The sequence below is a fragment of the Vitis riparia genome, chromosome 9, assembly GCF_004353265.1.
Source record: "Vitis riparia cultivar Riparia Gloire de Montpellier isolate 1030 chromosome 9, EGFV_Vit.rip_1.0, whole genome shotgun sequence".
In the NCBI taxonomy this organism is placed as follows: Eukaryota; Viridiplantae; Streptophyta; class Magnoliopsida; order Vitales; family Vitaceae; genus Vitis; species Vitis riparia.
The window spans coordinates 11,293,033-11,318,758 of record NC_048439.1 but is presented as its reverse complement, the minus strand read 5'-3'; the positions used below and the strand labels follow the sequence as shown (position 1 = coordinate 11,318,758).

The 25,726-nt window shown below is 30.8% G+C and overlaps 1 non-coding gene across 1 annotated transcript; it reads right to left on the bottom strand.

The window, feature by feature from the left end:
• Positions 1–19,344: 19,344 nt before the first annotated feature.
• TRNAE-CUC lies at positions 19,345–19,417 on the bottom strand. Its single transcript has one exon. It is a non-coding gene; the product is annotated as a tRNA-Glu (tRNA).
• Between the last annotated feature and the right edge of the window lie 6,309 nt (positions 19,418–25,726).

The following is a 25,726-nucleotide window of genomic DNA, read 5'->3' as shown; positions in this document are numbered from 1 at the left end:
TTTATTTTTATATAGAAGTCTATGATTTTAAAAATAAAAAATGGAAAGTATATTATTATTTTTTTAATTAGAATCGAATTAATTTTAAATTAATTCCAAACTCTTGGGGCAAGAATCAAAATTTGCAATTCATTTCCTTCTTGGTGGTGTTCATCTACCTTTAATTAGAACGTCATCTACCTTTAATTTTAAAGGTTTTCTTATTGGTGGTGTTTATCAACCTTTAATTTTAAAGGTTTTCTTATTGGTGGTGTTTATTTTTTATTAAATAGAAAAAATTAAAATATTTAACTTTTTTATTCAACTAAAAATAGCATATTGATATCAATCGACATAACTAAATTGAACAGATTGATAATAAGTTTATTTTAGTTGTGTTAATTGATATTAATATGTTACATTTAGTTAAATAAAAAAAGTTAAATATTTTAATTTTTTTGTTTAATTAAAAAAACAAACACCACCTCCAACAAAACCAATAATGAAATGTTTTTTTTCCTTAAAAGTTCCCGATTGAGAAAAGAAGGTCACAAGACTGAACTTGACACCAAGCCAATTGATAAGGAACTTAGCCAAAGCAAACCAAATCGAGAATTTTGTAGAGAAACAGAATCGGTGCTTGTAACCATAGTGGGTTTACCTTGATACCAAAAGACGAGTTTATTCTTGTTCCGAAGGTGTTGATATTGGATCAACTAGAGTCAGATCCTCCTTACGTTGTGCCATAGAGAGCTTCTACCCAGTAGCGAAAGGCTGAGTTGAGCTTCTTCCCTACATAAAGGATGTTCGGATAGGGTGTCCGAGCACGCCCCTTCGAAGCTTAAGTTAGACACAGATAGGTTAAAGCCTTTGGAGAGAAAGTGAACAGGCCAACTTAGGTGCGCGTACCTGGGTCATGCATTAAGATGCCTTTTTATAGTGCTTGGGAGAAAGCCACTATAGTGTTGAATAGACACTTTGACATTCATGATAATGATGGCTATTCTATAGGTGGCAGGACAATCATTACAATTTAAGCGGCTAGCAGGTGCAGTTAGATGGTGTGTCATGATACAATTGTCTGTTGCTTCATCCTGCTGAAGGTATGGGGCAGTGTATGATAATACATTGACATGGACGTAAGGATTGGGGAAGGTTCCATCAACCACATCTATGTCAGAAGGGAATTATTACATGCAGCAAGGAAGACTTGAGGGTTGTCCGAAAGACGTTGCCTGCTTGAGGAGTCTGATGCTTGATTACTACTCAAAAAGTACTATTTCATAGCTTGTAATTAACTCTTATAAACACTTTTGAGTAGTATTTATTGCCTTTTAACTCAATTAACATATTAAGGACCTTTGCAAGCACTTCTAATCAATTTGTGTAAAGTTTTGGTGTTTGGATAGCTTTTTTATCACCAAAGCAATATGAGATTGAGGAGAGTTTTTTGGAATCCATGGCAAAGCAATGGAAAGCTCATAAACATGAAGAACCAAAGCTTTGAAGTCCTTTGTCATAAGCAAACCAGGAATGCAAGGAGGGGAAGTAAAGAGAAATCTGTCATGAAGCATTTTTTATGACAGTCATGTCAGCCACTTTTGGAGCACTTCCTGAAGTCCAATTTATGCATGCTATTGTCGTTTCAAAGCTTAGGAAGTCAGCAATCCAATTCTTCAAACGGTGTGCAATTCGGAGCTGAAATGAAGGAGTTACAGCCGTTGGAAGCCGAACACCGCAAGTTGAAAGCCAACTTCACAGCGCTGCGAAATCAGCCTTTTGCTGCGAAGTGATTTCGCAGCCCTTTTTGTGCGTCTACGAAATCTCGCAGACCTCATTTTCACCTGTGAAATGGTCCTTAGTGATTCCCAATATTTGCGACCGACACTTTGAGATATTTTTCTTCAGATTTTTGTTGTCTAAATCCCCAAACTCTCCTTGTAAGCCACCAATTATAGGATTCCTTAGCTATTAAGATAGGAAAAAGGGTAAATATCCATGTAATAATTATTATTGTAATTTTCATATAAATAGCTCTCGGGAGCCTGTTCCCAAAAAGGACGACTGACCTTTTGTAAAAGTTTGAAAGAAAGTAATATACAGAGCCTTTGTTCTGCCTTACCTTCTCAATTTGATTGTATTTTTCATTTACTAGTTATGCACTCTCTGAGGAAGTTTCCCCAGAGAATGAGTAACTAAACCTTTAGTTCCTTGGAGCTAAGGTTGTCGGGAAAGGTTCCAAGTGCAATAATTAGTAGCTTTGTGGTTTCAGCCATGAATGAAGAGAAAGTGTGATCCTTTAGTGATTTCTATATTTTTAGTTAACTTAAAATGCCTTTGAGTCACCTGGGTCAACACTTGGTAAGGCAAGTGATCTCTGTCCATGGAGATGCACTAGTTTACCCCTTGTGAGCCTCTGGAAGGTGACTTGAAGGTAAGATTTTCTAGAATTGTCAACACTTGGTAAGCTTTTGGACTCCAAGGAGACATCCATTAGTTATCTCTTGCGAGCTTGAGAAGGGAAGTCCGAGGTTAAAGATCACCTTAAATGGTAAATGCTAAGTGAGAGGCACGAACCATTGCAAGTTGCATCAGTGAGAGGGAATTAGAGCTGAAATCCAATTAAGGATCTGTACAACACCGGTTAGAGAATTGACTATATGTTATTTCTCTAATGCAAGGAAATGAACCAATTGGCCGGAACTACGTTTTTGCATGAGGAACCTCCCCTGTGAACCTAAATCTCCAAGGAATGTTTTTCTTCTTAAGTAATTCCATTACTTAATGTGCCGTTAGTTTAAATCTAAACCTTTTTCAACCAAAGTTTGTGTTTTATTTCTTAAGCTAACCTTGAAATGAAACAGCACCAATTCACTTTGAATTGGTATCATTGGTAATGGTTGGTCTTGGATTGGTCTTGCCAATTCTGGGTTGATCACTATCAAACTATCATAGTTGAGGTGTCAAGGTTGTCAGATTCTGCTTCATACTAGCATGACGCACTGCTTCTCGTCGAATCAGTGCATAGCATTCTTCCAAATCGAGAAGAATATCTTTGCGTAGAATCTCTCCTCAAACTTGCTCAAAGTCACCATCCAATCCAGCAAGAAAGATGTGCACCCGTTGTCGTTCAATGGATTTTTTGTATGCTACAATGTCCTCAGGGTCTTTCATGACTACCTTATCCCAATGATCCAATTCGCAAAAAAATTTAGTTAACTCTCCATAATATTCAGAAAGAGACCTGTCGCTTTGTTTGGCAATGAAAGCTTTTTTATTCAAAGTGAAAACTAGTAATTCATCACTTCCATCATAGAAGGCCTTTGATAATGCACTCCAAATTTCTTGAGCGGTGGGTAAGCGTAAGTAACGCTTCATAATTTTTGGACTCATGGACATTAACAACCATCTCTTCACCTTTTGATTCTCAGCATTCCATTTTTCATATCCATCTTCTAACTCTTTTGGTGGATTTGTCTTACCTCGAATGTAGGAAAGTTTTTCCAGTTTGGCAATATGCATCTCCACAAGTTGTGACCAAATGTCATAGTTTGATTTAGTCAAAATAATTCCTGGATTAAAAGTACCTTCAGATTGAAAAACAATAGTATTTTTTCACTCTTTCTTTTTTTTTTTAATCGCGAAGGAGGGGCGATGGCTGGCCTTACCGACGAAATATCCAGGATTTCAGCTCCATGGCTATGATACCATCTTCAAATTGATGAATGGTAGTTTTTCATTGATTATTTCATTCGTTCATGTACAGGGTATATATAGAGAGTAATCACCATTCTAAGAATGGGAAAAAATGATACAAGGAATGAATGATATAAGGAAAGAACAATTAATATCTTAATATCTCAACATTCCTAATATCTCAACAATAGGGTGTACAAGTTGTCAGTTTGACCTTGTTTTCTCATTCAATCCTATCTAAAAGTTTGTAATAAGCTAAAGGTGCTAAAACTATTGAAGCCACGTTTTAGCATGAGAGCATCAATGTAAACTGAGGGCCTACTGATTTTTTGGCTTTTAGAGCCACATTTCAGCATAGGAAAATGAATGTAAACTGAAGGGCCTACTGGTTTTCTAGATTTTAGAGAGGTGAGCTTAAGAAAAACGTTTGAGAGTCTGGAAAGAGAGTTTTTTGGTTAAAAAATAGTTTACAAAGAGAGTGAGCTGAGTGGAGATTTTGAAGGAGAAACAAGAGAAAACAAGAAAAGAAAGGAATAGACTAGGGAAAGGGGAACTTGTTAGTGGTTTTGCTAAAAGTTCAAGAAAGAAATATGAGTTAAGAGTCCAGAAAATCCTATTGGGTTTATAGCATTTTCAGGTAAGGATGCTTTGTTTTTCAAAAAGAAATATTATCATTTCATGATTCTTAGCCTCTTGTAAGAAGATATGAACATACTATAATGAGAAAATAGAGAACTGTAAGTTGAGAGAATGAGAGAGAATGAATATAGCTAGCAAGGTAGGTTGAGAGATAGGGAGAGACTTACTCCTATGGAACATCTCCTACTAGCATCCAATCCCCATCTTTGTCTTCATAGGTAAAGAGGGGAAAAAAGGTCTAATGGAAAAGAAAAAAAAACTCGAGGCAAAATTAGATAAGTAATTTTCTTAGCTTTTTTCTTCACTTATTTTTTTAAGATATCAAATAAGTAATCATATTAGGGAGCATTTTCTGGTAAAAAGATCCTAATGGAAGTTGATATGGTTTAAGCATATTTGATCCTATATGAGTTGGACTGATTATTTTATTGTCATCTTTATGTTAATTATCAATATGAAATTCACATGCATCAAAGCACATCTGATCTAGAATGTGGTTATTTTGCATTTCCTTGCTAAAAATCAAAACTAAAACAATTCATATGGAATAAGTAAGTTTGATACCATGGAATATATCTTAAGATTGATATTTTTTTATAAAATTTGTTGTTTTCTGAATAATAAAATGGTAAATGACTTGTTGATTGAATAACATAGAAAGAAAATAATAGTTTGAGAAAGGACTTTCAAGGAAATTTTGTATTTCTATGAAGAAATAGTATTTATCATATAAATCAAGCAAAAATTATCTGTTTGCCAAAATTTAGTTAATGATTCAATCAAACAAAAAAACTTTGCTATAGAATTTGAGCACTTAAGTTTTGAGTACATATCACTTTATTTGTTTCTAAAAGACGTTTTTCATTTGTACTAAATACTAATTTCTTAGAATGCCATATTTTTATATCAGTGCATTATTCTCATAAAAAGGCTTCATTTTGTAGGCTGAAAGTGTTTATAATCAGTCCCTTCATTTCAAGAGAATTGCCAAACATGTTGGAGAGCCCATGTCTTATGTAGAATCTGTGGCTTCATCAGTAGTACTTGAGACAGTCATCACTTATCATCAAAACTTTTTATCCTCTTTGAATCTTACTAAACAACAAGACTATGATGGTTTGTTTCTTTTCAAGGGTATGAACTACTGCCAAAGTCAATGGTACAATGATTGTTGCATTCACATCCACTGGAGGAGCACCAAGGTGATATTTACATGCTTACATTTAAAATCATGTTCTAAACAATAGGAGTTAATATATATATATATATATATATATATATATATATATATATATATATATATATATATATATATATATATATATATATATTTAACAAGAATATTAGCAAGACTTTTCCAAATATTAATAATATTATTTGTATAGTCTCATTGTAATCTACACTCCCAATATTGATATGCTCGATGAATGTGTCTTGACTTAGAAAATCAAATATGTAATATTTTATATTTGTCACTTAATTATTTGAATGTAATACATAGTTTTAATTAGTTGTAAGTGAAACTCATAATGTTGTATCTTAAACAGGAGCAAACAATCATTTGAGGAGAATGATCCCCTTTCAAACCCAAAACGTCCTATGGGTTCATTGCTTTATTATTTGTAAGAATATATATATTTAATTCATATGATTTTTTCATATGTTGAAAATATAATCATTTTCATATGATTTTTTATGCATTCAAGAACAAGTAGTCACAAGAAAGGAAGATAACAAGGAATTGATAATAAACCATAATGTAACAAAAGAAATGGATATTTGCAGAATATGTTTTTTAGTCAACTTTTATATTCTATATGACGACTAACTAATTTAATAATACAATTGCAAAAAGAAATTGGAAAAAATGACAATCCCTTTCAAATGGAGAAAAAAAAAAGTTCTTAGCGAAGTTGAAAAAATGCCCTAATGAATATATAAAATAAAATGGTAGAAGCTCAAAAAATGTATCAAATGTAAGAAATTTGAAATTTATCTTTTTAAATTTTGATAATATTTTCTTTCAATTTTAAATGTATATGCATATGTATATGTATGACTTGCAATCATATCTTCACACTCGTTGTTCACCTAATCAAATGTATAAAGTACCTCAACACTTGCAACCTAATCAGAAGAAAACTATACAAGAAATAGGCTTTTGAAGTATTTTAGGATTGTGATGTACTAAACTTGATCATAGTTTATGTCTTTGGTTGGTAAAGAATTTTGACACTCTTTCAAGTGCATTAAATGTGCATAACACTTCCATTAAATTATCCCCAATAGATGTCGAGTTAATTTTGGGCTTGAAGGCTAAGGAAGTGGAGGTAGATATAGATAGTTGCACAACTAAACGGATTGATTTATACAACATGTATTGTGATGGGAAGGAAAATTTTCCATTGTTGATGTTAGAAAACCTAATATGATAAGAAAAGGATTGTGAAGATGAATTTAAAATTCATTTTGTATTATTTGTTTTGGGTGCCTTGTTATATCCAACGATGAAAGTTAGTGTCAAACAGTCCTTTCTTTATTTCCTTGAAGACACCGCATCAATAAAGAAGATAAATTAGGCCTAAATAGTATTCGTCTTCCTTGTACAAGGCATAAACGAGTTTAAATCCAAGAAACGAAGCAGTGGGATTTCTGGATGTTTATTTTTTCTAATGATAATACACTTTTAACAAATTTGAGATATTATGATATTTTTAACAATAATAGAGTTTGTGAAATATTCAACTCAATAATTATTTTTCACATCATCCTTTCTAACACTAAATCCTATAACTTTATCAAATAAATTGTAAAGTTCTTTTGTCTCCTCTATTAAGTTGAACTCCATTTTTCATACATCTTCAAGCATTAAACCATTCAAAATCTTCTCTAAAACTAGCACGACCTCATCATTAGAGTCAATTTTCATATTGCTATTATATGGTAATCAAAGTTTTTATCGTTCAAATTGATGAGGAATTCCTTTCCTTTGCCTTTGTCCATCATATCCATGAAGGAACTGAAATATAAAAGAAAGAGTGGTTAGAAAATTACATTATCTAGTTATTCTTTTCTCCCTCTCACATTGTTCATATCCTTTACAAAATGTTCGTACCCCATCTCACATTGTTCATACCCTCTCTCACAATGTTCGTACCACATCTCACAATGTTTGTACTCTCTCTCTCTCACACAATTTTTGTACTCTCCCTCACAATGTCCGTACTCTCTCTCACAATGTTTCGTACCATCTCTCACAATGTTCGTATCTCATTTCACAATGTTCATACCTCATCTCACAATGTTCGTACCCCATCTCACAATGTTCGTACCCTATCTCACAATGTTTATACCCTCTTTCACAATATTTTTACCATCTCTTACAATGTTTGTACCATCTCTCACAATGTTCGTATCCTTTCTCACAATGTTTGTACCCTATTTCATAATGTCTGTATCTCCTCTCACATTGTTTGTACCATCTCTCACAATATTCATACTCTCTCTCTCATAATGTTTGTATCCCATCTCATAATGTTCATACCATCTATCACAATATTTGTACCCTCTCTCATAATGTTCATACTCCATCACATTGTTTGTACTCCCATCACATTGTCCATACCCTCTTTACAATGTTCGTATCCCATTTTAGAATGTTCGTACCCAATCTCACAATGTTCGCATCCTCATTCACAATGTTCGTACCCTTTCTCACAATATTTGTACCCCATCTCACAATGTTTGTACCCTCTCTCACAATGCTCCTACCCCATCTCACAATGTTCGTACCCAATTTCACAATGTTTCGTACCATCTCTCACAATGTTCATACCCCCTCTCACATTGTTTGTACCCCATTTCATAATGTTCGTATCACATCTTATAATGTTCGTACCCCCTCTCACATTATTCATACTCTTTCTCACAATGTTCATACCTTCTCTCACAATGTTCGTTCCATCTTTCACAATGTTCGTACCCCTTATCACATTATTTTTTCTCACAATGTTCGTACCCCATCTCACAATGTTTGTACCATCTATCATAATGTTTGTACCCATTCTCACAATGTCTCTGTACCCCCTCTCACATAGTTTGTACCCCATTTCACATTGTTTGTACCCTATCTTACAATGTTCATACCATTTCTCACAATGTTCGTACCCTCTCTCACAATGTTCGTACCATCTCTTACAATGTTTGTACCTCCTTTCACAATGTCTGCACCCCTTTTTACATTATTCGTACCCTCTTTTACATTATTTGTACTCCTTCTCACATATATAGTTTATTGTGATCCCGCATTTTCACATGCGTTCTCACTCAATGTCGAAACTCACTTTTTTTTTTTGAAAAACTAATTTTATAAATAACAAAGTCACCACTTATTTTCATTTTATTTTTTTTAAAGGGAAAGCAAAATAAGAAAGAAAAACCCTAAAAAAATGACACTTGAAAGAAAAGACAAGTCTGTGAAAACCAAGTTAGGTTCGAGGGTCAGGTTACTTATTGGAAAGGTACGGTGAAAAACCGTAGCATCCCTCTAAGTCCTAAAAGTTAGGTCTCTACTGAGTAAGTTGAGATCATTGTGAGGATTAATTGATTAATTCATGGATACAATGAATTGAATAGACACATAAACACAATTCATCAATTTAATGAAGAAAGACATACCCGATTTGCATTCCAAACGCTTCCAGAAAACAGAAAAGTTAAATAACAAGCAATAGCATCACATTATATTCTAGCAGTCACATATTCCATAACGAGGTGAATTTAATGTCATGCAATCTCAACACAACAAGTAAATACTAATAGACAATGTTCAATCACAAGCTTTAATTTAAATAAATGGTGAAGAAAAGGTTTGCATATCTGGCTTAGCGTCTTAAAGCGCTTTCATAGAAATGAGATTAATTCACAAATAATAATAATGAATTCAAAAAAGAATCAAAAACTAAACTCATATATAATCAATGTCAAATTTATTCACAATTGGGTTTCTTTACAGAAAAATCAACAAATGATCAAAATAGGGGATTCTAAAAATAAATCTAAAACAAATATTTAGAAGTTAAGTTTTGTCGTGAAAATTTTCAGAGAATATCTCCTATATGTCTAGTTCATCATCTAAGTGATCAAATTAATAAAATAACTCTCATTTAGTACCAGATTTTGTAATGATGTTAATAGGTGCATAATAGAGCATCTATTTAAGGTATTCAACAATTGATTTTTTTAATTAACTTAGAGATGTCCTAAAATCATAAATAAATAAAAAAAAGTCATACAACTAGATTGATATGGCTACTTTAAATGAAAAATAATCACAGGGCAATATCACATTCATAATATATTTAAAAATAAATAAAAATCTCTCAATTCTAAAAAAGTGCCATGCATTGGGTGTAAGAAGAAAAAATCATATCTTTCATTTTATGAATTATTTATTAATATTTTATGTAGAATTATTTATTAATATTTAATGTGTCAAAAGTTAAATTTGGTAAATCTAGATTGAGTTAAAAATTTTCAAAGAAATTAAATAGTTATTTTATCAATTTAATTTTGCAAAACAAGACTGAGTATCAAAAACAGAGTGAAAGTTGAACCTTCTGAAAGATTGATTTATATCTTCTAATGGAGAAATTATTTTTGACTAAAATCAAATTCAAAAGTTTACAGCACCATGGAATAATTAAAAAATAAAAAATAAAGAGTTTATAAGTGGTCATATTCCAATTTACAAGTTCAAATATACAGTGAGTTATCAATAGTGTCAATAGAGATCCATATTTTTGGAAAAAAAAAATTATAGGGATCTATTAAACCCCATTTTAATTTCCATAAATTTATCCATAAAGACTCCATTGACTGGAGCTATGGATTTTAATTAATTTGTATTTAAAACCAAAATTCATTTTAAAACCTTTTCAAAAGTTGCATACTGAATGTAATAGGTAGCATTGTCTTTTTTGAAAAAATAAAATTTCATACTTAAGGGGATCTAAGATGAATTTTAAATATAGGTTTAAGGATTGATTTTTTTATAAAATATATATAAAAACAATTTTTCTAAAAATATTAGTACATATAGATTCTTAAACTTGGATCATCAAAAAATTATAAGTGTGCATGTGTGAATTACTTAAAAAAAAAAAAAAAGAATTTAGATAAATCAAGTTTTCATGAATCAAAATCAAAAGAATTTATTCAAAGCCAACTGTCATGTAATTCTCCAATGGCTTACATTGATAAAATGGAATTTTCCAGGTTTAAATTAAAGTTTCATAATGTTTTTTTTTCATTAATTTTCACAATTGTGATTGAGTTTAAAACATGATCACATTTTAGTTTTGGAACACTTTTAGCAAAAGATTATTAACATACTTGAACAAAACTTATGTATTTGTATTATTCTATTTGTTTATATAACTTTTCAAATTAGACAAACATATTTGCCAAAACACTTCACAGAAATTTCCAAATTGTGCACAACTTGTTGATATATTCTATTATATAATTACATTGTGTAACCATCCGCTCGACTTTTTATAAACTAATATTAATGTTTACAAGAACAAATAACCATACGTCCTTTTATACAATGGTATTCATCAAGAGTTATATCCTATTTTATTTAATTCACACATCATTTTTCTAATAGTTCATTTACAAATTAATCATATTGTATATATTTTATTTGGTTTTTCAGTTAAATATCAAAAAAAAGATTAAATTATCATATAGAACGCATCCAATCGACAAGTTGATATATTATATAAAATGCATCTAAAATAGAGTTAAGTCATTGTTATAGAACGTGTCAAACTAAGTTATAATTAACATAACTTCTATTCAAAAACCATGAAGTGAAAGAAAGAAAATGAATTAATATATACTACATATAATGTTAACTATGGACAAAATAATTTGATGGCATGTTATCTTTTGTAAAAAAAAAAACAATTCAAAAGCTAAATTAGTGATGGAATGAATTACTAGAAAACAACTAAAAAAAGACACTATCGGATTTTTAGATTATGAATCAAAACATATTTTTAAGCATATATATGATTAAACAACAAACACATGTGGCCTTTCTTATATCCACACCAAGTCAATATTCTTATAATCTAATAAAATAAATATGAAAAAGTGATTTAAAATTGGAAAAAATAGTACTATCTTGTGCCTAATGATGTTTTGAAGTTGATGGAATGGATGTATTATAGCTAATCCTCTCACATTGATGAAGATAACAAATAGTGATGAGGTGATTCTCTAGTGAAGACCTTGATGTATGGAACAACAAACTTTGATGGTGATGAACTACTTGACAGTAGTGAAGATGTAGTTCCCTCATATGAAGAAGTACGATGATAAGAATAAACTCCTCTAGAGATGAGTAAGTCGGCGGTGGTGAAGGTGTAAACGGAAATCTAAAATTTCCCAAGATGAAGATGCCAAAAGAAGCTTGAAATCTCATCTTTCATGAGGATTAATATGGCATTGTAGGTGTTTCTTGTTCTGGTGGTGAGCGAATGATTGAGATGAGTGAATTAGCAAGTAGTGAAGCTTTTGCGATTCTCCAATTGAGAGTTTAGGTGCATGAAACTATCAAATTTCCAATGTTGAAATGATCTCCAATTCTTTAGAAGGAATGGAGAGGATCTAGAATGATGGGATCTTAGTGCCACAAATAAAGATGAAGACCCGAAGCAATACAACTGATGTTCCAACGATGAGATGTCGGGTTGATCTGAGAGAAGGTGCATTGCCAATCGATATTGCTCTCCGATGACAACTCACTCTAATGACGGTCATGACTCTCTATAAATGAACCAATGAGTTGCTATAGTGGTAAATTACTATAGTAGTGATGAACTCCATTGACGAACTAACAAACTTCATGTAATACCTTGGTTTTTAAGGACACGTCAGATTCTTGGAGCATAAAGTCTTTCATAAAATTGTGAATCAAAGAGTCAAAAAGAGTGATAAAGATTTATGTGTTGGTATATTAATTGGGAATGATTTTGGAAAAGTTGGTCAAAAGTCAATAGTTTGAAAATTTTACCACATCAGATGTAAAGTGTGGGAATTTCAAAAATTAAATTTAGATTTGGAGAAAAATTTAATGATCAAATAATTGAGATTAGGTTTGGAAAATTTGAATATTAAGTATGTTATGAGAATTAATTTAATTATTATTGGATAATTATCAAAAAATTGCAGTAAGAAAAACTTGGTAAATAAAGTATATTATATCAACTTGTAATAATGGATAATTACAAAGAAATTAAATTTAATTTTATAACGAATCAACTTAATTCTTATAATTGGAATTAAACTTTATAGAATTACAAAACATTAAACGGAGTTGAATTGAAATTAAATTATGATATGTGAATTTAGAAAAAATATACACAAATGGGTAAATTAATTAAATGTGAATTGTATGAATTTAACTGCTGAAAATTTGATGCAATTGATTAATTTGACAAATGAAGTAAATTAAATAAAAATTATACCAAAGGATTGAGAATTTGATTTTTATAAATTGAATGACTAATTAATTTATGGAATTAAGTTTTAGAATATTACTTAAATTTTTGTTGGTAAATAAATATCGATAAAATTAACGAGCTAAGGGTTATTAAAAATTTCAACTTCTTGGTTGTTGAAAAAAAAAATTATTTTATGGAATTGAATTTTGTTAATAGTTAATTATATCATGTTTTAAGTGAATTTCAAGTAATTAAAGTCAAATTATATTTTTTTTAAGAGTAGGCTTGTAGTAAATTTAATTACAAATACGACGGTATTTTTCGTGAGACGGATAATCATAAGTTGAGTATAATTTATAATTGTGAAGTGTGAAGTAAATAATGGTAGTTTAATTTATTATGAGAAGAAATGACATGCATGGTATTTTTAAATTTGTTTAATAATAATATATAAGTTGATGGTTGGGGCGTCTGGAAAAAGAAGAAACGGAAAATAAAGAAATAAAGGAATAGGGAAGGCAAGCGCAGGGGAGATGCAGGGAGTTGTCATCTGCATGTTTCCGCTAATTCGACAATGAAATGACATTCGATTGTGATGAAATTTCATTTATAATATTCCTCAACGTGGTGAACACTTCTACCGAGTTGGATTTTCAATCCCACGGTTGGATTTTATTATACAGGTAGATGTGTGTTTTCCCTAAATATCTCTCTCAACATTTTTTAGGCTTTTTGTTTTGCTTTTATTTACTTTCAAAAAACTCCATGGAAATGGGTGACTTGTTGGGTTGCAGTAGATCATCATATAGTTTTCATTTAGTTTGTTTTTGGAAACCCTAAACGTGTAAAATGATTTGGTTTTGTTTTGAAAATGTTAAATAAGAAGTGAATGAAAGATAAAAATATTAGAATTGTTAGCATTTAATTGTCGTTCATGTGATAAGATTTATCGGATTGTTGTGGTTGTGAAAATTCTTTTTATTGGAATATTGGTTGATATATTTTTATAATTGTTGTTATGTTAGAAATTATATAAATTTATTGGTGATATATCAGTGTAGAAAATAATGAAAATTATTTGTTGAAAACTTTGAGTATTGAGATATGTTTAAAATGATTGGTTTAAAATTATTAATGTTATTATAAACAAATTGATGATATAAATTGGGTTTTTGTTAATATTTGAATTATTAGAAAAAATATTTCCCAAATGTTGTGGTAACGAAATTGTGAAAATTTGTTGTATTGAGGGTTAATATTATTGAGATTATTACAGATAAATAAATTATGACATAAATTGTGTTTTGTTGATATTTATATTAGTGAAAATTTTCTTGGATATGTGTTGTTATTTAATTGAAGAAAAAAAATGGTCATATTGGTTGTTGAAAATTATTAAACATGTTGGGAATAAATAGAATTTATGTGGATAAGGTTTAAAACTATGTTTTGATGGTATACAATTAATTGTGAATTCTCTTTGATGTTTGTGGTGATTAAAGTGAAGAAAAATCGTTGTGGATTATTGGAAATTATGAAACATAATGGGAGTAAATAGAATTATGCGTTGGAAAAATATGGATGTTAAAATATGATTTGATTGCACTTCATATGCATCATGGTTGTGTGAAGAAAAAGAAAAATTAAATAAATAGTTGTGTGAAATAGAAATGAGAATGAAAAGACTCTAGAGATGACAAAAATGAAAAGAAAAGAAAAACAAGAAATAGAATTACCCTAGAGAGGGCGAATTAAGAAGGGAGTGAGATCCTTAGGGAGAAAGACCCAAAAGTTTACCCCGGGAAGACTCTGAATGAGGAGTGTATTTGGGTACGGACGCATATCCTATGCATTGTGTGATTGCACGTTAGCGTTTGCATCATGGTTGCATTTGGAAGAATGATTTGTATTATCTATCAAGTGTATGTTTGAATATATTATTCAAGACTAAAATGACTTATTTATTTTGTAAATTAAAATTTTTTGATATGCTAGACATATGATTGAATAAGGAAAATGATGATTTTGATTGGTTTAAATTTGCATGGTTGGTTTTTCTTTTAGTGTGTATAACATAAAGGTAATATTATATTTTGGCATATGGTTGTGTTTTATTGACCTAGAATTTCTAACCTTTTTGGGTGTAAAACACCCTATTGAGCAACGTGGAAATGCTCACCACTTTATTTTCTAAAATTTTTAGATGCAGATATAGTTTCTGATGGACCACAGGAAGATCAAGAAGTGTTCTAAAAAACAAAACAACCATAATAATGGTTGTTTTTAAATTTATATTACCCTTTTAACATGTACTAATTTGAGTTATGTGGACTTTTGTAAGTTAAATTATATTTTGTTAGTTTTTAAAACATTTTTGGAAGTATTCTTTTTTACTTAAAGATTATTGTAAATATTTGAGCTTTTGGGTAGGAAGATGATTGATGGATTTATTATACTTATGAACAGGAGATAGTGTGATGGTTGGTTTTGGAGAAATAAAATAATATTTTACAGTAAATCTTAGTTTAATAAATTTATTTAGGATTAGATGCTTTATTGAAAAAAAAAATCAAGGTAATGTTGATTGATTGCTAATGTGGATAAGAGTAACTCTTAGGGTCAAACCCTTGACCTAGGGTCATGAGTCGAGTTCTAGGTTGTTTAGAATCTAAGGCGTGACACTTCAACAGGTGTGAACTACTTCGACAACGACGATCTCCATGAATAGAACAGTAAGCTTCCGGGGTGGTGGTGGCCTGCGGTGACGTCAATCTCTAGTGACTGTGGTGGCAAACTCTAATGGTGGTAAACTACACTAGTTGCGACGATCTCCATGAATAGAACAACAAGCTTCCCATGGTGGTGAACTACTCCAACAGTTATGAACTAGCCTTTTTCAATGTTGAGTTTGCTCTCCTCTAAAAAAAGCCCAAATAATGACTTTTTATGTCGATGATGAACTCTCAGATGTCGATCATCCCTCTCCTCTCTCAACCTCAGAAGTCTTTGGAACCATAGTTGTTCTCTTTCTCGGTGTGGTGTCTATGCTCTCTCAACAAAAAGATTCTTCTTCTAGAGACTTTCCCCCCAAAAACCGTCTCACCGAATGCATGGCAGTTGAGAAATGTCATTGGTAGTGGCTTCCTTGCATGTCCTATAGTGATGCTCCCCATGTTCACATGTTCTTTACTCCTAATTCTCCCTTCTAGAGGCTTATCAAAACCAACGTAGAACCCCCCCCCCCCCTCCCCAAGCATGTGATCACATGGATAAGATGTATGCATGAACTCCCAATTGGCGTGGTTCTTATGCCCTCCTCCACATGACCTCACAAAGAAAGCCTATGTATTAGTATCCTTAATGTAAATCACACACTAACCAATATCCAATTTCATTTCATGCAAATTTAAATACATTAGCATGCAATTAAAAATTAATAATAAATTTTATGTAACCAAAAATAAAAAATAAAAAACTATACCATTAACAATTAAAAATATCAAACTACTATAATCAAATATCCTTATGCATAAAAAATAAAAATCAAATCCAACTTATCTAATCTTAAAACTATGCCCTAGAAAAATTGAGTCAGATATAATATACTAAAAGAAACTTAAACAAACTAAATCCTAAAAACAAAAAATCAAAGGTCACTAATTAATCAAATCAAGGATCCTTGAAAAGCTCCCTAAGATATCTCCAAAGAAAGTCCAAAGATAGTGACTAAAAAGTCATAGTGGACCACCAGTGAGGACTCAAACAAAGACCCTAAAATCACAAACAAGTAACAAATGATGAATGATGATTGACTTGAGTATCAAGTGCCAAGATGACAAAACAGAGGGTCTACATTTATACTCTCTTTAACATGACATTTCTACCTACAAAATTTATATTTAAATAAAAAAAAATCAAAATTTACCTTTAACACTTGTAATCACTTGGAATCTTTCATATAATATCTTTCCAAGAAACAAAAATTCTTATTTTCCTTCTTCAAGATATATAAAACTTCATCTTCAAATTTAATATATGAATACACAAAATATATATATATATATATATATATATATATATATATATTGATGACAATTTCATAACAAATGACTAAATTGTCTCAATTTGATTAATAATAACTCATAAAAATTAAAAAATCTAAATCTTATAAATCATTACATATTTAAATGTTATTTAACATGACATTTCTACCTACAAAATTTATATTTAAATGAAATATCTATATATATCAAATGTTACCTTTAACACTAGTAATCACTTGAAATCCATCATGTAACATCTTCTCAAGAAACAAAAATTATAGTTCTCCTTCTTCAAGATATATAAAATTTCATCTTCAAATTTAATATATGAACATAAAAAATAAAAATAAAAAAGGTATAAAAATATTAATAACAATTTGATAACAAAAGATTAAATTATCTTAATTTGGTTAATAATAAACTCATAAAAAAACTCTAAAATCTAAATTTTATAATTCATTACATTTTCGTTATTTAACATAACATTTCTACCTACAAAATTTATATTTAAATAAAAAAATATCAAATATTACCTTTTACACTTATAATCACTTGAAATCCTTCATCTTCCTCGTGGAATACAATTTTTTTTCTTTTCTTTCTCAAAAAGTTTCGAACTTGATCTTCAAATTTTATTTATCAAAACACATCCCACATATTTTTCAATTTTTTTTTAGATAAATGTTAGGTAGTTCATTAAATAACAAATTATATTTGATATTTAATAATAAATTATAAAAAGTTGTAACATTTAGATATGTATGAGATGCATGTGATTATTTCTCACTTTTTTTAATAACCTACATTTTACACTTGTCATTTTATTATTGGGTCAAATGTGGGTTAGTACTCCAAAATAAATAGCGGGTACCAAAGAACAACCCTAATTATTTAAATGACATGTTATTTAATTGTTGACAACTCCTCTCCCCTTTTGTAATATATATATATATTCACAATATATTTATTCATGGTAAGAAAAAAAAATTACATCATCTAAATTTGACAAAAAAAAAAAAGAAGATAATTTCATTTTAATGTCATTTAACTTTATCCCAAGTGTTTGAGTGATAGAATTTCACTCAATCATACCTTTATAATTTAGTTCTTTTACCACTTTTTCATAAACACTTATCAAATAACTATAAAACAGCTCATACTTATATTTTAAACATAGGAAAATAAAAGACTTTTCTTAGCAAATTTTATAAAGAAAAATATAGACAAATATCTAAAACCTCATTTTGTTCTTTTGTCTTTTCAAGGAATCAATCTAATTAATAGTCTTATCTTTTACAAAACAAATAAGAATTAAAAATTTTAACTATTGAATATCTTTTACTAACCTAAAGTGAATATCTTTTTGTTTATATTAATTAAAAATGACAAAAGAAACTCACTTATATTCAATGTTTTTATAATCAAAATGATCACTGAATCAAAAAAAAATTACCAATTCATATTTTATTGATCGGACTGGTGATAAAACCATAATTGAATTAGTAAGGTCATAAATATATAATTTAATATATTATATAAGGTTAAATTAATTATAAAAAATTAGGAATATAAATATAATTCAAACTTTTAAGAATATTTTATTTTTATATTTGATATCATCAAATTAAATAATGATAAGTTTAAATGTACATATATTAATATTTTTAATTTTATTTAATAATATATATATATATATATATATATATATATATATATATATATATATATATATATATATAATATTTAAATGTAAAGATATATTTAAAATAGAAGGAAAAATATAATATTCAAAGAAATTAATTAATAGACTCAAGAGCATACTTAAACTAACACAAGTCTACATTCATATAAGAAGAACCAATCAAAGAATTTAATTATATCCTTTACAAGGTTGTTCTATTTCATTTGGTATCTCGTAGGATAGAAGATACATAAATTACGGGTCTCAAAGTAGTTGGGCCTCATAAAAGGTACGTACAAAAACCACTTTATGTCTCACAATAGTTTAACCTAATCAAAAGTGCCAAGAGAAAAAATGCAAAAGAAAAGAAAATTTCATTGTCAAGACTCAAATAGAAAACTACAACCAATTCAAATGGAGTCTATAGCCTAAATATGAGTTATAAAAGTTAAATCAAACATTACCCAAAAGTGCTTTCATAAGAAATATATTATACTTTTAAAAATGGATGGGACAAATTATGAGCAAATTCAAACATGCTTTTAAGCATCAAGCATGGGTGCAACAAAAATGCGAATGGGAAAATACAAATGGAAAGAAATTGTCCTATTTTGGGACTAAGAGGGAAGATTTTTATTGGGCTCAAAGCAAAGCCCAATGGAAGCCTCTACAAAACCAATTCGAGGAAAGCCTTAACCTCAAAGTAAAGCCCAGTACACCAACCTTAACCTCGAAGCAAATTAAAAGGCCCAAGCAAATTTTGTCGCAAAGCCCAGAATAAATAAAAATTATTTTCCGTTGCCGGGACTTGAACCCGGGTCTCTCGGGTGAGAGCCGAGTATCCTAACCAACTAGACTACAACGGAGGATGCTGTAATGAATAGAATATTTATTAATATCATGTAACTAAATTAATATAATCATTTATTGATGAGTATGAAATTTACTTTGTAATTTTTTTTCTTTTCCACTATGGATATATTAAAATCTTAAAATTATTAAAAAATTGATTAGGATAATTTAAAATTATTAAAGGTATTTTTTAGTTGCATTTTTTATAATTAAAAGTTGAAAATAATTTTTAAAATTATGTTTGGTTATATATTTTTACTTTTTATGTTTAAAAATATTTGACAGCCAAAAAAAGAAGAAAGAAATAGATATGGCATAAACTTCTCCTCATATTCCAATTCTTTTTAAAACAAATTTTAGGGTGAGAAATTAAATATTATTTATTCTTCTTAATTTATTTTCAAAAAGGTTTTTTATGCTAAAGTGCTTCCCAAAAATACTACTAAACATACATTTCATTCTAGGTAGAAATAGAAATATATCATGCTTAAATCTATTAAAAAAAAAAAAAACCAACATACTATACCAAACTAAACTTTTATAGGAAGAAAAAAAATAAATAAATCACCATATTGAGTATCAAATATTCTAAAATCTACATCTATCTGGTATATTCTTTACAACTTCGTTTTAATTTCATAGCTCCCTTACTTGCTTGTGTAGTCTTTATTAGTTTTTAAATCCTCATCTCAATATTATAATTTTTTTTTGTTATAGGAGAAGTATACTTTATGGTATACAAAGTGATGTAATTAGGGTAAAAGTTCCAAAACTTTGTAAATTGATAGAAAGTTCATAACGAGTAAAAGGACAAAAACGTCTTCTTTTTATTTTTATTTCTTTATTTTGTCATTTTTTTTTGGTATTATTTGTTGTTATTATTATTATTATTATTATTATTATTATTATTATTATTATTATATTTTTATTATTTTTTAACACAATCATTATTTTTAATATTTATTATCATCATTATTATTATTGTAAATAATTATTTATTATGAACAATGCAAACAATATTTATATCAATATTCTAATATTAAAATTATAAATAATAAAGTGAATATTGATTAAAATAACAAAATAAAAGCAAAGGAAAATGGAAAGGAAGAATATTACAAAAAGGAAAGATGAAATGGTAGAAAAATAAAAGGGGGTACTTTTAGCATTTTGTGGACACCGTATTTCTCGTTGCGTTCTCACTCAAATGGCGAGACTCATTGTTTATTTTGAAAAATGATTTTTGAAAAGTTTTTGAAGTCATTACTTATTTTTATTTTATTTTTAAAGTAAAAAAACAAAATAAGAAAGAAAAACCCTAAATGTGACTCCTAAAAGAAAAATAAGATTACAAAAAATCGAGTTTGGGTCTGAGGGTTAGGTTACCTATTGTGAAGATACGGTGATAGACCGTATCACCCCTCTAAGCCCTAAAAATTAGGTCTCTACTAATTAGCTAAGACAAGTATGACAATTAATCAATTAATAATAGATATCAAAATAATGATTAAATAATAAAACAAGTCATACATGATAACGGATAAATAAATAAATATGATCGGGCACGAGGGGTACTTTAGTCACAAGCTAAGTGCTACCATGAGAGATAAGGTTAGTACACAAATACAGAATAATCGCATGCATGTTAGAGTAAGATAAAGTCAATCAAGCAATCAATCACAGATGTCAGGCTCCACCAATGCCCTATTTATTTTGTACGAATTAATTATCTAGAATTCTATTATGTTTGGAAGTATAAAATTTTATTCATACTTATTAAAAATTGAGAAAATTAAAAAAAAAAAAAATCAAAGAAATTTTGCAAAAGATGGTTGCCCAAAAAAAAATGGCAGCAAATTTATTTAAATTGGGATTTTTGGGGACCTAGAACTCTAAGGAATAATAAAAAAGGTTAAAGGATTAATATTATTTGGAAGCTCGACTTTTGAAAATCAAAGTTTGAAGGCAAGTGTGGAGGATTTAGATGGTGTGCTTTAGGGACTACATGTTGAGTGGCCATGCATGAGTGCAGAAGTGGGTCCAGAGTGGAGAGGTTAAGTGATAGACTATTTGGGAATTACAACATTTGAACTCTCATCATAATGTGCTCAAACCCCTTGCAGGCTTCACCCGTACTCATATCCTTGAAGAAAATCATCAGACCAAGTCTCACAAGTTGTTCAGAAGCTGAGTGATTGTTGCTGAAGACATTTCGATAATTAGAAGCATCTGATTAACAGTAAGTATGTGATTCCCTGACCTCCAACGGTGAACCGTGACCTGTTAGAGCAAGAGTTCTCATGAATTGATATTGGGCTTTGGCTTAAGCAACTTGGAATCTTACTCCATGGGAAGGAAGGGTGGTCATGCAAGGTACATGCATGAGGAGACGGGGTGGAAAGAAGCTCGACTGAGAGAGAATGGAAAGGCTCCAGATCATGAAAATGATCTTCCGAGAGGCACAAGTTCTTGTTTCATAGTTATAATGGATTTTGTAAGCACAGTCCCTTATCTCGGCTTGCATCTCTCTAAAAAGAAGGCTTCTGATGGGCACTTGAGGAGCAGTTTCCATGAGATGCACCGCGGGGGTGATGATCCGGTAGTGACGCAAGGGTGGCTAGAGAGACTAAACCATTGTCGGATAAGAATGCCCCAAGTCTTTCTTGGTTGATGGGTAGAACTCTGGTGTGTTGTAGAAACTTCATTAGATCAAAGCTTCAAGTAGCTGCAATCTCTTCATAAATCCAAGCTTTCATTATAGCTGAAAGGTGATGGAAATATCCATTAAAATCAAGCTTTCATCATGGCTCAAAATGGCATAAAAATTATAGAGCATTATCCACTAAAACACACACTCATGTAGCCATATATTCTACATTATTTCAGCCACCAGAGAACCATTTGATGGCTGCCACTTTCAGCCATTAAACTTCCCATATTGTATCCACTTTAAACAATTACAAGAATTCTCCATTATACAACGACAACTTCCTTAATGTTCAACCATAAGAATCTTCATTAGCAGCCACAATTTCCCCTTAATTTTCCACCGAAATTCAGTCTCCAAGAACCCACTAACAACAATAAAAATTTAGTAAGTTTCGGTTAGCTTCAGCATACACAAGTGGAAAAATTGAACTCCACTTTCAACAAATAAAAAAAATTCTGATTCTCTTCGACCATAGTTGTGTCTCCATCATGAAATTCTACATTTGTAGCAATTAAAATTTAGCAACCTTTAAGCTCCATTTTCCATAAATTTTCAGCCTAAAAGTTTCACATTGCATTTGCTTTATTCAATCATATATCCCCCATGATGGAACCACCGTATTTGAATTATTAATGCTACAAATTCATCTCATCTCCACAGCCATAAACTCCCAGTTAAATTTTCAAGCCCCCCGTTAACAACTCGCAATTCAACCATGAGTCTTCTTCATCATTAAGCTCTCCACTAAGTGCCAAAAGTGGTTGCTAATGGTGTGAACTAGAAGTTTCTAACAATAATTTGATGCCTTTCTCAAGTAGCATATTCCATGTGTATAACCAGATGGGATTGGAACAGGACCTGAAACAAACAGGTGTTGGCCTTTCTGATTATGAGTGTTTGGGTTCAATTTTGTAGCAAGAGTTGATAGAGCATTTCGAGTTATAGCACACAGTGTTTCTAATGCACTAACGTGAACCCCAGGAAATTCTTCAACAATATACCGCAACAACAATTCCACCTGGACTCCGTTTTGCAGAAAATCAATGAGATGACCATTTAAAGCCTTACATTCTTGGATTAATTCTCCTTCATCCAGAAGCTCCTCCAAAGTGAGGTTTTCCTTGTATAATATTGACTCCACTAGAAATCTAGGATCTCAAAAATCTAGGCAATATCTGTTGAGATATTAGGAATGTTTAGATATTAGGAATGTTGAGATATTAGGATATTAATTGTTCTTTCCTTATATCATTCCTTCATTATATCATTCTTTCCCATTCTTAGAATGGTGATTACCCTCTATATATACTTTGTACATGAACGAATGAAATAATTAATGAAAAACTATCATTCATCAATTTGAAGTTGGTATCAGAGTCATGGAACTGAAATCCTAGATATTTTTTCAGTAAGGCCAGCCATCGCCCCTCCTTCGCGATAAAGAAAAAAAAAAGTGAAAAAAATACTATTATTTTTCAATCTAAAGGTACTTTTAATCCAGGAATTATTTTGACTGAATCAAACTATGACGTTTGGTCACAACTCGTGGAGATGCATATTGCCGAACAAGAAAAACTTTCCTCCATTCGAGGTAAGACAAATCCACCAAAAGAGTCAGAATATGGATATGAAAAATGGTATGCTGAGAATCAAAAGGTGAAGAAATGGTTGTTAATTTCCATGAGTCCAGAAATTATGAAGCGTTACTTGCTTACCCACCGCTCAAGAAATTTGGAGTGCATTATCAAAGGTTTTCTATGATGGAAGTGATGAATTACAAGTTTTCACTTTGAATCAAAAAGTCTTCACTGCCAAACAAAGCGGCAAGTCTCTTTCTGAATATTATGGAGAGTTAACTGAAATTTTTTGCGAATTGGATCATCGGGATAAGGTAGTCATGAAAGACCCTGAGGACTTTGCAGCAAACCGGAAATCCATTGAATGACAACGAGTGCACATCTTTCATGCTGGATTGGATGGTGACTTTGAGCAAATTCGAGGAGAGATCTACGCAAAGATCCTCTTCCCGATTTGGAAGAATGCTATGCACTGATTCAACGAGAGGCAGTGCGTCATGCTAGTATGAAAGCAGAATCTGACAACCCTAACACCTCAGCTATGGTAGTCTGACAGCGATCAACCTAGAATTGGCAAGACCAATCCAAGACCAACCATCCTAAGACAGACCCTAATATTGATAAGTCAACCTTCAAATGGACTCACTGCAATAAGACTGGTCATACAAAGAGTCGTTGCTTTGAAATTGTGGGATATCCAAACTGGTGGGATCATAATCGTGATCAACGGAAGAAGGATTCCAAGAAAACCTCGACTGCAGTTGTTACCGAAATAAAAACCAAGGCTAATGTTATTGAGAAAGCCTCTGCATTGGTAGCCGCTACAGATTATGGTGGTAAGTTTTTAAATACTTCTACACCTTTTGTTAATAGTGCATAGATAATTGATTCTAGTGCTACAGATTATATGACTTTTGATTCTAGACAGGTCTCACCCCTTAGACCTTTCTCACAAAAAATTGTTTACGCAGCCAATGGTAACACAACCCCAGTCATTGAGGAAGGATCCTTAACTCTTACTGATACTTTGAATTTGGATTCTGTTTTAGTTGTTCCATCTTTAGATTAAAATCTTTTGTCAGTTTCTCAAATCATTACAGTCTTATCTTGTATTGTCATTTTTTTGCCTGAATTTTGTGTTTTTAAGGACATCCAAACAAGACAGACGATTAGTCATGGTATTAAGCGAGGAAAACTCTATTACTTAGACTTATAGTTAAAGGATTCAAATAAGTTGCGACAAGCCTTGATGGCAAATGGATCTGAGAGGGAGAAGAAAAAGTCTGAAATTTGGTTGTGGCATCGACGTTTGGGACATGCTTCATTTGGTTATTTAAAAAAATTGTTTCCTAGTTTGTTTGCAAATAGTGATATTTCTTGTTTCCGTTGTGATATTTGTGAATTGGCTAAAAGCCATCATGCTTTGTTTCCGTTAATTTTGAATAAAAGTCTATTTCCTTTTATGGTTATACATTCTGATGTTTAGGGCCCATCCAAAGTCCCAACTTTGAGTGGTTTGTGTTGGTTTGTTACTTTTATTGATGATTGTACCAGAATGACATGGTTATGCTTGATGAAGACCAAAGATGAAGTGAACTTGTTGTTTCAAAATTTTCATAAAATGATTGACACTCAGTACAATGCAAAGGTTCGGGTTCTACGTAGCGATAATGGTGGAGAATATCAAAGTTCTGATCTTCAAAAGTATTTGGAAGGACATGTCATCATTCATCAGACTACTTGTTCCAATACACCCTAGCAAAATGGAGTCGTTGAACGGAAAAATCAGCACTTGTTAGAGGTTTTTTGTGCTTCCTTGATAGCAGCAAAAATACCGATATCTTATTGGGGAGAAGCAATCACATCTGCCGCATACTTGATTAATCGGGTACCTTCCAGCTCAATTAACTTCCAAACACCTCTCTAAGCTCTTACTAATGTCGTAGTTGCCCCAACCGTCCCAAATCTACCTCCTCGTGTTTTTGGTTGCGTGGTATTTGTGCATCTACACAAACACCAATGCACCAAGTTAACTT